Source organism: Drosophila rhopaloa, unplaced genomic scaffold, assembly GCF_018152115.1.
Source record: "Drosophila rhopaloa isolate 14029-0021.01 unplaced genomic scaffold, ASM1815211v1 contig_3, whole genome shotgun sequence".
NCBI lineage: Eukaryota > Metazoa > Arthropoda > Insecta > Diptera > Drosophilidae > Drosophila > Drosophila rhopaloa.
Window position 1 is genome coordinate 23,453,077 of NW_025335123.1, and position 12,706 is coordinate 23,465,782.

At 39.5% G+C, this 12,706-nt stretch overlaps 1 protein-coding gene across 11 annotated transcripts in view; it reads left to right on the top strand.

Moving 5' to 3' along the window:
- The window catches only part of LOC108049688 (uncharacterized protein CG43867), a 103,310-nt gene that overhangs the window by 82,255 nt on the left and 8,349 nt on the right, over positions 1–12,706 (top strand). The window contains exon 1 of one of the 11 annotated variants that reach the window (XM_017130956.2): positions 3,967–4,484. The exons of the other annotated variants lie outside the window; for them this stretch is intronic. The gene's annotated coding sequence lies outside the window, so the exon portion shown is untranslated. Of the gene's footprint in view, positions 1–3,966; positions 4,485–12,706 lie in introns of those variants that run through there. 11 annotated transcript variants of the gene reach the window in all.

A 12,706-nucleotide genomic window follows, 5' to 3' on the forward strand; every position in this document is an offset into this window, starting at 1 on the left:
CTACTTAAAATCCTGGGTGCAGGCCCCTTATGTCCACACCAATCCAAGTTGTAATAAACTAAGCAAAAAATATCCCCACATCTATGGTAATGTCTTCATAAAGAACACATTAGAACCCAACATGAATCAATAGTGTTAGGGTCATTCTGCCACAAAATGTTTCATTACATCTGTCTGTCATGGATAGCGTAATATGTAACACGTAAAAAATAAATGTAAACCATTGGATTATTTATATCTCGAAAATGGGAAGCATAGTAGAAAAAGTATTTCAGTCACTAAGATAATACTATTGACAAATCTTACTCTTGATCACTAATTAAATAATCTTATTGAAATTCTTATCGAAATAGAAAACAAAGACACAAAATAACTAAATCTTCACTGTAATTTATCTTGTTTGATTGCAAGCAAGTAAATTAAAGTTGTTACAAAGATATACGTTCAAATTATCGGGATCCGCAATAGAAATCACTGCCGACTAAATTAGATAAATTATGCCATTTTAAACATTCTAGAATATGTTAGGCTTTGCTTTCGTTTGGCCAAATCACTTGCACCGCCCTCCCGCGCTTCTAGACAAGATCTATATTAATTTTAAACGAATTTGCTATAATTAGAGCGTCGCCTCCGGTAATTTAAAAATGGAATGGGGAACTGTTAATTTATGTGCATATATCATAACGCATTTTAGAATCGGAGGGGCTTCGATTCCATGATACTCCCTGTGCCACTGCTTGTTATCCAAGTATTGCGCGTTTGCACTTTTAACCTTTTTGTTGTTATGGCAAAGTGCCAATCGGGAAGTGGGTCAGCCTGTTGATTGAATTTTTCCTTTAGAGCCACTTATCACTGGACCCGTCCGTCGTCATCTCTTTGATTGTTGTTTGCATGATGAATGATGACCATTTCTATTCCCATTTCGATTTCGACTCGGATTTCCATTCCCTACGCTGCAAATGCTGCAGTTTCAATTAATGTGCCTGGCATCCGTGAGATACATTCGCATCCACGAGGATGATGCATACAAAGAGCACTTGATTGATTGCTCCGAGACGCTTGGAGAAGAGGTTTTGGTTCGGGTTCTTGGCACGTGGATCAGCTGCGAAGCTTCCTGCACTGACTGCTCATTTATCTCGGGGTAAACATTGATTAGATGCGCCAGATACAGAAACACAGATACACGGATGCACAGATCCGCTTACGACGCTGAATTGCTAGGGGGTCACATTGTTAATTACATTCGCCAATAATGACAGATATCTGGCCAAACTGAACCCACAAATATCCTCTGCATGTATAGATGTGTTACAGTTTTAATTAACAAAAAGAAATCTAATGAGAAATGATGTAATTATGTAATATGTAATACCCCTAAACGCGAAAACTTTCTTAAAAATTATCTGTTTAAAAAGTAAATATTTTAGATTTATTAAGGGTATTCTCTCAGTCGTATTATCCATTTCACCCATTTTGCCTTTTGGAGAGAGCTCTTCGATTATGGAAGTAAAGCGTTGGCGGACCTCTGTCCCCACCCTCGCACCCCTTGCTCCCCTGTCCCCCGCTTGTGTTGCTATTTAGTTGTTGAACATTGTTTCAGTTGAATTAATGATGCATGCATCCGTCATCGGAGTGCAGGCGAGTCGCCATCGTCTTGGTGGCTGTCTGGGTCCCCGACGATTGCCACTTTCGCTCGAAGCCTCCGCACTTCGCTCACACTCCATGCCGGTGCCTTCACCAGTCCGCAGTCCCCAGTCCCCGATCCCCGATCCAATGCCCCATCACCAAAGCCCCCAACTTGCCCTGCTGATGTGCATTTGAAAAATGTAATGCGTTTTATGCGCTGCCTCGAATTTGCTCTCCTTATATTACTCGTTTTTTTTTAATACCCAGCAAATGGTGATTACACGGAGTATATTGTTTACTACATCTCTAGGAATCAGCTTCTAGCTTATCTTTCATTATCATTTATTTTCATTAAGCTTAATGTTTTATACAATTCTTTCGTAATTCTTATCACACCTTATGATCAATAATTAAACTTCGCTATTATAGCTATATTATTTATGATATATGAAATAAATGATAAATGAAATAATTAAGTACAAATGGGATTTAGGACTAGGTATTTGTTGAAAAACGCTTAGATAATCTTTTGGTCGCATAGTCCCATTATGGTTTTCCTGGGATTTTTTCTCTCTCGGTTTAAGTGGTTTCTGAGTTTGGTAGCCGCCGCCGGCTGTTTTCTTTATTTTAAACTCATCAGCAAGTAGACGACATCATTTGGCGGACTGTGGCTTCTGCAGCCAACATACAGCTACTTCTTGTGCCGCCGATGGAGCCACGCACGAGTCAAAAGACATGAGTCGCAGGCCGCATAAATATTTATAAAAATAGGGCGGAGAAGTCTCGACTCCGCCGGCGACTCGCGGCTGTGAATGATGTGATAGCTATCCATAAGATGCTTTTGTATCCATCAAGCATCTCACGGATGCATTGGGTCATCCAACCCACGGGAGGAGGTGTTACAAAATTGGTTAAAATCCCTATGTAGTTAATTTATAAATTTATATTATATTAACCAATTTTACTTCGATAGCTCTAAGAACTTGTTATGCTCTGACAATGCTAAAATGATAAAGCTAAATTATAAACTTAAAGAAAGGCAATGAAGGCCAATACAAAAAGTATGAATTCCAAATATGTTTGGGCATTAGCTTAAATTCAATAGTCTATTTTTGTGAAAACTACTTTATCAGTTTTTGTCAAAAAAAATTAACAAAAATTAAACTCATCTGAATTCAAAACCATAACTTGATGAAACTCTTTTGAAAATGAACCCAAACCATAATTCAGTTCTTTTGGAACCGAATTGCGCTACTCTGAGAGCGATAGTCGGGGAGTCGAAAGTGTCTTCTTTGGTTGGCCGCCATCCAGTCTGGAGGTTCTATACATCCATATATTCATAGCCCCGGCTGCTTGGGTTGTCTGATGGATGACAATGCCACTGACTCATCGGTCTCCCCTTTTGTGTGCGATTGCTGTTATAGCCGGCCTTTAATCAGGCAAATTGTTAACACCAACCGCAAACAATCAGCCAAAGAGCCAAAGCAACATGTTACATTTATTATGTGCAAAAAGAAGCAACGAAACAAATTTGGGCAATGAAAAAGTTGCGGTACAAAGATAAATCGCCTGGCGCCGTCGCTGCTGTTCAACTTCAGTTGAGCAGCAAGCATACCCGTATATACAAATAATCTGACAAGTAACTAGCACCTGCCCCCAGATCCCATTTTTCCCACTAAACCCCCTTTCCGTCAAGGATTCCCTTTGGGCTGGACTCCACATGACACGCACTTTCACCCGACTGACATCCGTCTCCAGCTGGAGCGCTATTTTCTCGTTATTTTTTCGGGGAGTCATTGACATTGTGAGTCATGTAAGGGAAACAACAGTTGACGGAAGGATCTTCCACACTTCGTGGTTCCAAGGGCTCATTTACAGATAGGAAATAAAACTTCCAATATGAAAAGTAAATAAAGTTTATTTTTATGTATTTATATGTATTATTTAAGGTATTATTGTCGACTATTAATTGCAATTTATGGGTGTTCAGGGATATCCATTTATATTTGATTTAATTACTGCTAAATAACTGCAAAATGCACAATCCACCTAATGGAAATCCATTGACCCTCCATGATTTGTATCTGGCATAGCCAAAAGATCAGCATCCGTGGGATATGGGATATGGTATGTGGTATATAGGATGTGGGATGCAAAGGTGAACTGCTCCCGTTCGAAGCCACCCCAAAAATAAAACACTCACGCATCGCTGGAACTTCCCTCGGCGAATTTCCCTCTGCCAGCGCTAGCAGCAGAATTTCCCCGAGCATTTCCCGCAGTCATTCCACTTTACTCGAGTTCAGTTTCAGTTTCGGTTTCAGTTCTTGTTGGCAGCTCGAGTCGTTCACTTCGATGTTCGGTCGCCGATTATTTGAAAAACCGCGCCGGTTAACAAGTTGAAAGTTTGAATTCTTTATTTTATTTTTTGCTGTGCCGGACCAAAACGTTTTTTGCATATTTCTGGTGAAGTGTCTGAAGTGTTCCAAAGAAACCCAGCGAAAGGGCCAAGAACCGAAGCTAAAAAGGAAACCAACCCTTCGCCGTGTATTAGTTATCGCTCGCGATCAGCGGTCCTTCCACCCTCTGCGAACCCCGAAACCGGTTTTCCCTCTACAAATCCAACCGACTCCCCCTCCCAGATACATAGCCGTATATGTTTTTGTTTTCAAGGGCTCTATGCCGAGTTCAACCCCCAACCCCGAACCCTAAACCAAAACTGAACCCCTAGGCGGTACTGCCATGGCAATGAACCTTTGATGATCTTATAAGAATCAGTGAGTGGACTGCAATAATCCCAGTGAAAATGGCGAAAATCGCAAAATCAGTGAAAAAGGGCCAGCGCACAGGATGTCCTCAATGTATGTATCATGAATGTGCAAAAATTATTAATAAAGAAAGAGGGAAGGAAAGTCCAGATAGGAATATACTTTTCGTACTTTCACTTAAAACTACCGACTGGAATATTATCTCAATCATGGAAGTGATGTTCAGTTTTTAGGAGAAAAAAAACTTCTACATTTGCTTTTCAAACTGCAATGCGAATACGACTGAGACCGGGGATGTGAATAGCAAATGCTGCGGATTTGGCTCTTTTTAACTCGAACTCCCCATCTATTCCAACTTCTGAAAGCTTTGTTCGTGTGGCGAATAATTAAATTAAGATTTTGATAGGTCAATTGGTATATTAGTATATCTGCTGCAATCTCACTGCAAGCACACACAACAAAAAAAACCTGGAATTGGGAATTAAATAAATAATTTAATGAATTAATTATTGAAATGATAAAAAAAATGATAAAATTGCAAAAAAAATGTGCTCTCTATGGATGTTTGTTTTTATGAATTTAAATGTTTTCTTTCAAGCAGTTCAATGAAAAAATATTAAATTAAAGAAAACAGAAAACACTCTTTTAAAAAATAAACAATAATTTATTGCAATGATTTTATGTTTTATTTGAGCCTTACATCAATTCTGCCCTTTTGTTTCAAAATCAGCTCTTTGCCAAATATATATCGGACGTACTTTTGGCATAAATGATGAATCATAACTTAGATAACATAGTTAAGAAATTACATACATACATCCTTCCGCCTTTATATAGAGTTTTGCCCCCGCAGTTTTCCAGTGGCGATTGTCTTTGACTGCTTTTTTACGTGTTGGGCCCCAGCTGTGAGCAGTCGTCGCGTCGTGCTTCATAAAAATCTAATATTTATGAGCCGCGGAAAATGTGAGGGGACGTCAAGACGAGAAGAACAATTTTTCCCCAAACACGGAAAAGGGGCGAAAGCTGGGAAATGTTTTAATTGCTTGCAAGTTGCGCTCTTTCTCTCGGAAGATTGTGTTGTCTCTGCTCTCGACTGCTTCACGCTTAATTGGTTCGACGATGGAGCAGAGAAAAGGTCACGTTAACGAGTTTTGATCGAAGACCGAATTCTCAACCCCCCCCCCCCTTTTCGTAATATTATGCAGGACAGACAGAGACAAACAGGGAGGAGGCACTGTCTCCCCCATTCCGCTTGCACTTACACATGAATGCACTTTTTGTCATTGGCCGTGCAAAGTTTTTTTTTCCTACTCTGTTCCTGCAACAAAAGGCTTTTCTCTAAATTGAAAAAATTAACATGGAGTGGGTGCAAGTCGGAGAAGTCGACTCGCTAAATACCCTTAATTATTTTAAATTAAGGTGTTGTAGAAGTATAAAGTTGTATTATTTTATGAGGTCTTAAGTTGGGACGAATGAAGTATATTTATGTAAAAAAAAAAAAGGTAGCTAAACTAATTTACTTGGGTGTTCAACATTAGCCGAAGATTCTTATCAGAACTGTGTATAAAAACTCTTTTCGAGGGTATCGAAACTAAGCCATGAGCACCAAAGTGCAATTTGAAGCGGCATTCGGGGTTTGAGATTTGTGGGGTTTCCATAATTAAAGCTCACTCTCTTTTCTGGCCCTCTGGCCAACGGCAGTTGCTTAATGAATCGAGTGGGCCACAACGGAGGAAAGCTACTAGCATTGTTGCGCAGCTCGATCGGAATGGGAAATGCGGACTTTAGAGTGGGAACTGCTCAGTGAGCTAGTGAAGCGGAAAAAACATCATTTACACCCCCAAAGAACTGAAGAGCCAAAGTCAGTCGAAAATCCAAAGTGGAATACCAATAATGCCAAACCCATTTCTTGCTCTGTGTCACAAACAGTTGGCGTTGATTCCCCTTGAAGACTCTGACTGCGATTTCATACTTTTTCTTTTGGGTTGGGTTCTGGCAAAGGCACAAAGCAAAATGAGGAAAGTTATTGAGCAGCTCTGAAATATCGCGGCGCATTTCCATTTTTTCCACTCAGCGCCAGACCTGGCCACTGCTCTTGCTCTTGCTCATCCTCATCCTCGACAAGGACCTTCTTCTCCGGCTCCTGAATCCCAGAACCTTCATACTACTCCTCCTGCAAACGCTTCTCCTGGACATTGTTTGCCTTTTCGCATTGCTCGAGTGCAGCCCTTGACAATGTGGCAGCCCAGTCGAGCTGAAGAGAGAATGCAGCTGTGAAGCTGGAAAATCTCAAGATCTTCGGGGGCGGGAAGTTTCGCAGAGGTTGGTAGCCTGGCGACAAGTTAAAGTGCCAGTAGCAGACGACATCTGGGAGGGGTCTTTTCAGAGGCAACTTCAAAGTACAGCTAAAGTATTACTGGAGAGTGGAAAATTATAATTGTGGAGATGTCCCTCTAGCAAAGACCTTTGAAAACCTACAATAACCCTCGGAGATTTGTTTTCATTTAAACAGTGGTCAAATTTGTTCGTACTTTATCCCTAGTGTTTGTTTAACAACTTACTTGCACATTTATATGCATTTGTGTCACCCGTTCTGCTTAATATTCTATCCCAAATGTATCGCTAATAATTTTCCAGAGTTTGATGAACTTGAAATGCCTGTAGTGCGCAATATCGGGATATTACTAAGCACCCCAACAAACGAGAAGAAAAGTGGAAAAAAGGGCAAAAACTGAGTGAAAGAGATGAATAAAGGGCGGCGAGGGTGGTTACAAACTTTTATCACAAGCTCGAAACTTTTGTTTTAGTTTATTGTCTGGCAGATGGCGTGGCAAACTTTGTTTACTTCTTTTTTGCAAAACTGATTAAGTTAAGCCGTTCTAAAAGGAGGCAAAAAGGGGCTTATCAGGCAAATTCAGCGAGAATACATCAAACTGTGTCTGGCTTATAAATCAGTTTCAAAGGTGAGCCGGGAAACCCCACCACACATACATTAAAGACCAAATTGACCTCATATATAACAGGGATAATGCATAAATAATGCTTGGTTAGAACAGATGGCCTGAGTTGCAGATATCGTTTAGCGGTCCCTCTTAGGGTAAATTTCGCTTAAATGACGCACCAAGGTGGGCAACTCTTGAATTTCGGGGTGAGGCAATTACGAGCTTCTCTTGTAATTAAAAGGAAGCACAGACATCATCATTTACGAATCATTTTCTGTTTTTTTTCCAAGTAATCATTGGTGACATGGGGTATATGCAGTACCTAGCATAACCACTATAATTTAAAACGGTATTGTACAAATTGGTTAATTAGCAAATAATAATATAATTTATAATATATAATAAAGCTAAAACCCTTCTCCAATAAATAAGGAGTTTTGAAGAATAATTACTTTTTCAAGAGCAATTATTGATAACCAACCATAATTTAACTGTGAGAGATTCATAAAATTTCTTCGAGTCAGTTTAAACGAAAGTTCTCAAAGAACTTTAAACAAAATTAATGAAATAAAGCAGTAGGTATTGCTTAGTCGAGATCGAGTATTTAATCCCCTTTTAGTTGTTTTGTAATTTTTCTTGCATGACGAAGCAGTTAAGAGCAGCTGGATAGGGAAAAAGGAAACGGAGGATTTAAGAGGAGTATAATGCTGCGAAAGGATGCCGAGCATGATGAAGTTGCCATGTAACCACGTTCCTGGGTAATCTGAAACATGCACATTTTCAATTTCCAAGCTGCCAAAACATGCAGCAAATATTGACATTGACTGTAATGGAAAAATCATTCACAAGCAGACTCACCCTTCGCCAGAGGAATTTATAGGAAGGTGGAGGTTGAGCCATTTCCCAGCGACAATAGAGGATTCCCGGAGAGCTTTGTTCCTCAATGGGAAGATTAACTATTTTTAGGGATTATCTGAGGGATCAAAGCAACCGAAACAGGTGGTGGAGGTTATCAAAAGGGAGCAACGGAGTTAATATTTGATCTAGAGTTGGGGCAATTTTAAGTAGGGAAAAAAATCAGCTCGATTTTTCGGTTTTTTAATCAAAACTCTTGGAAATAAAGGTCAGATCTTGGAATGTCATACCTCGTTGAATTCGTTACAAAATTTCCAATCGAATGGTATTCTCAGCTCAAAAATTTTATTTTGAGCCATATTTGGAAAAAAATCAAGTGTTACCCCTTATGAAAAATGCGAAAATCGGTCAAAAAATTAATTTTACCAAATCCACCTGAAATCGATTGTGTAGGTCACCAGCTGCACAAAACAGTCATTCAATTGACTGTGCGTCTTCTTTTGGCAAAACTACAACAAAAAAACCTTTAAAAAATGTGAAATATATGTTTTTTATAGCCAAAATCCAAAAAAGAACAGCTCCTTTTTCAGTTTTTTAATCAAAACCCTTGGAAATAATGGTCAGATATTAGAATGCCATATCTCGTTGAATTCGTTACAAAATTTCCAATCGATTGGTATACTCTGCTCAAAAATTTTATTTTGGGCCATATTTGGAAAAAAATCAAGTGTTACCCCTTATCAAAAATGCGAAAATCGGTCAAAAAATAAAATTTACCAAATCCTCCTGGAATCGATTGTATAGGTTCTCAGCTGCACAAAACAGTCATTCTTTTGGCTGTGCGTCTTATTTTGGCAAAGTAACAACAAAAAACGCTTAAAAAATGTGTCTTAAATACATTTTTTATGTCCAAAATCCGGAAAAATTCCACTCGATTTTTCAGTTTTTTAAGCAAAACCTTTGGAAATAATGGTCAGATCTTGGAATGGCATACCTCGTCGAATTCGTTACAAAATTTCCAATCGATTGGTATACTCAGCTCAAAAATTTTATTTCGGCCCAAATTTGGAAAAAAATCAAGTGTTACCCCTTATGAAAAATGCGAAAATCGGTCAAAAAATGAAATTTACCAAATCCAGCTGGGATCGATTGTGTAGGTCACCAGATGCACAAAACAGTCATTCATTTAACTGTGCGTCTTCTTTTGGCAAAGTTACAACAAAAAACCCTTAAAAAATGTGATTTAAATATATGCCAAATTTAAATATTAGCCAAAATCCATAAAAAAAAACAGCTCAAAACAGTGCGTCTTATTTTGGCAAAGTAACAACAAAAAACACTTCAAAAATGAGTTTTATATATATGTTTTTGATGGCCAGCTCGTTTTTTTCAGTTTTTTAATCAACACCCTTGGAAATAACGGTCAGATCTTGGAATGTCATACGTCTTTGAATTCGTTACAAAATTTCCTATCAAATGATATTCTTAGCTAAAATAAAAAAAAATTTAATAAGAGCAGGTGTAGAAAGATCTTAAAACAGTACATCTCGCTAAATCCTGGTATATTTACCTTCGGTGTCCCATTTTCCCCCCTATAGCTCAGAAAATTCGAAATTAATTTGTCGTTCGTGGTTTCCGTTCCTCCATAATTTCGTATGCCTTCTGTCTGGGCTGAGCATTCCATGAGCAAATACGTTGCTGGAAATAGAGATATGCGAGAGCGCTGCAGTAAGCGATATCCCCCGATATTCGGGGAGTTCTTGGAATGGGGGATGCCAGATTCCAGATAGCAGATAGCAGATAAGTGCCAGTTCCCCCAGACTGTAGGACGACCGAAGGGGAGGAAGAGAAACGAAATATGGCGTGTGCCGAGGAAGAAGGATAGAAGATGGAGATTTTCTTTTTTTCGAAAAGAGGGGCTGGGGGTGGTAACAATGTTTTATGGAGTGTTTTCTTGAGTGGTTCTGCCGTATTCCCCCGGTTTTCGTGCTCTTGTTTTTCTCAAGCGGCTGCCGCTTTGTTGACTATAAATAACAATGGATTCATGACTTCAAATTAAACGTCGCAGGAGAAGAAGAGTGCGGGGGGATAGGGAGAGAGCAGGAGGCTGTTTGCCCAAGAAGTCAAAGAAAACAAGAAACGCAAATAAAATATATTTTTCTGAATTTAATCTTGTGTGTGTGTGTGTGTGTGTGTGTGTAGCATGCAACGCTTGATATGAGTGGCAGAAAAAAGCAGGGGGATGCAGAGCAGCAGAGGAAGTGGCCAAAAGGAGGGTGGACTCTGTTTGAGTTGCGGCACATTTTGAGTAATATTAACAAATTGGCTGAGAAAGGCGGCAAGTTTGTTCATCGAAAGAAAGGGGGAGACATTATAGACTATGTAGACGTAAGTTTACATGGGCCAAATAGAGCTCATATATATATAGAGAAACCATTATTTCTTAATCAACTTAAAGCTTAAAGATTTCGAGAACAGGCGCCGCATAAACAGATTAATTACCTATCAAGACCCATTGGGAGAACCTTTTTAGCCAGGAAAACATGATGTGAGTCACCACAGAGCGGCACCTCCTACCTCCTCACCCCTTCCCTTCCCTCGTTAGTCTGGCCATAATGGTCGAGTATCGTTAGTCATCTGCTGACTACCAGAGTGCAAACCCCAGAAAACCCCACTTCGATCGCCCGACCCCACTAAATTGCTTCAGCTCGTTTAGTCTTTAAAACTGCACGTTTTGGACGGAGAAGTAGTAAATGTACTATATATATGTATATATATCTGGTAAAGCGACGGAGAGCCATCCCTTCCTATTGGTCCACCAAATTCAATTCAAATTTTATTCAAATGTTCGCTTATTCATTCATCTTTTTATCATCTTCAGCTTTTGGAATCCACTTTATTGAGCGGATTTTTCTGTAAGCGCCATACCCATTTTTCACCCTCTTCGCCCATCTTGCAGCTCCATCTTGGATTTTTCTCTGTTGGGCATAATCCGATTGTGCGTTGGGGCAAATTATTGTCGGGGATTTCTCTACACTTCTTTTATATTATTTCGTTAGAAGGGGACTTACGGCAATGTGTGCGATTTATGTTAAGTGGCAGACATTGCACTATTTGTTGGGGGCTCTGCTCTATGTGCAGTGAGCAATAAAAATGCCATTCTGCAATAGAATCGAATGCCTTTTCTCAACTTTTTCTCTGCCTTTTGTGACAGCTGCAGGCTATTTTTTGTTGGGAGTACCTGGCTTAAAGGGAGGATTTTCTTACTGAAAGCTAAGGCTTTAATATATGCCTCTTAATTTTTTTTTTTTTTTTTTTTAATTTTGCCTCTTAATAATATATTAATACATTGAAATTCATATAAAATATAAGAGGAAATAAATAAAGTGTGACACTTATGTCTATGAGCACTTTGTGTTCTCTAAATCCAATTGCAATAACTATTGCCCTGTTATAAAGACAGCTGTGACTTGTCCCTTTGGAATAGAATTAAGAATGCGATAAAGATGCTAGTCATGCTGCTTTTCATGTTAGCCCTAGACTGCCATCCGTTCGTGTGGGAATATTCCGAGTGCTTACCCCTTTCCACATCTCTGTAGGTGAAGCTCCTCTATTTCCCACACCCCCAGGGCGCCACCCCATTACAGATCGCAAATACAATAACGAAAATTGCCAGGATTTGGCTGTCTGGCTGACAGGACTGAGACACCAATGGATTTCCAAGCAGCTGCGTCTGCGAATCTAGAAAACGCATTTAGATAAAGTCAACTTTCTGTCTCCTCTTCTCCTTACCGATTACGATTTGTTTTTTGGTTTGTTTTGGGGGCTGAAAGTTTCACACGCCTAAATGCTAGCAATTCATTTTGCTGATGTTATGGTGAGAGTTTAAAGAAATCGGAGGAGAAGCTGCCGCTATTGCACAAGTTTTTCTCGTCTCTGAACTTTGCTGTTTGGGCCATTAAATAAGTCATTGCCAACCTCCTCATCCTCATCCTCGTTGCGAGTTTAAGTTTTAGCGGCTTAGGCGCAGCCAGCTTTTATGGCTCAAGTTCTTCGAAAGTTGCTCTTTTCTTTCTGATTTTCCTCTTTTTGATTTGCTTAAGATTTCAGCGTCTTAGCAAGTTGATCTTGAATCTCGGGCGCCTAAGAAATAGTTTCCTTCAAAGTTTTTTTGGCCAGGCGGTTTTATTCCTGTTGCCACACTCTTTTTCTGCATTTTTCCTTGCATTTTTAAAGTCAGCTAGTTTGGAACTTTGTTTGACCATAATTCTTGTCTACATATTGTATTCTGCGTATCTTTTGGCCATCACCAAAAAGCTGTTCCTTTGGTTCCCTCCCTGAGATTCCAACCCATGTCATGACAGGAATACCCCTTTGACATTTTGTGTGCGTCACTAGCAAGGGAAAAATACCAGAAAAACAGAGAAGCTACAGGCTGAGGCTGCATATTTTCGGCGGTTTATCTAATTTTAACCGCTCGGCGAAGTGGTGGCAAGGACCTTGATTCATTCACCTCGT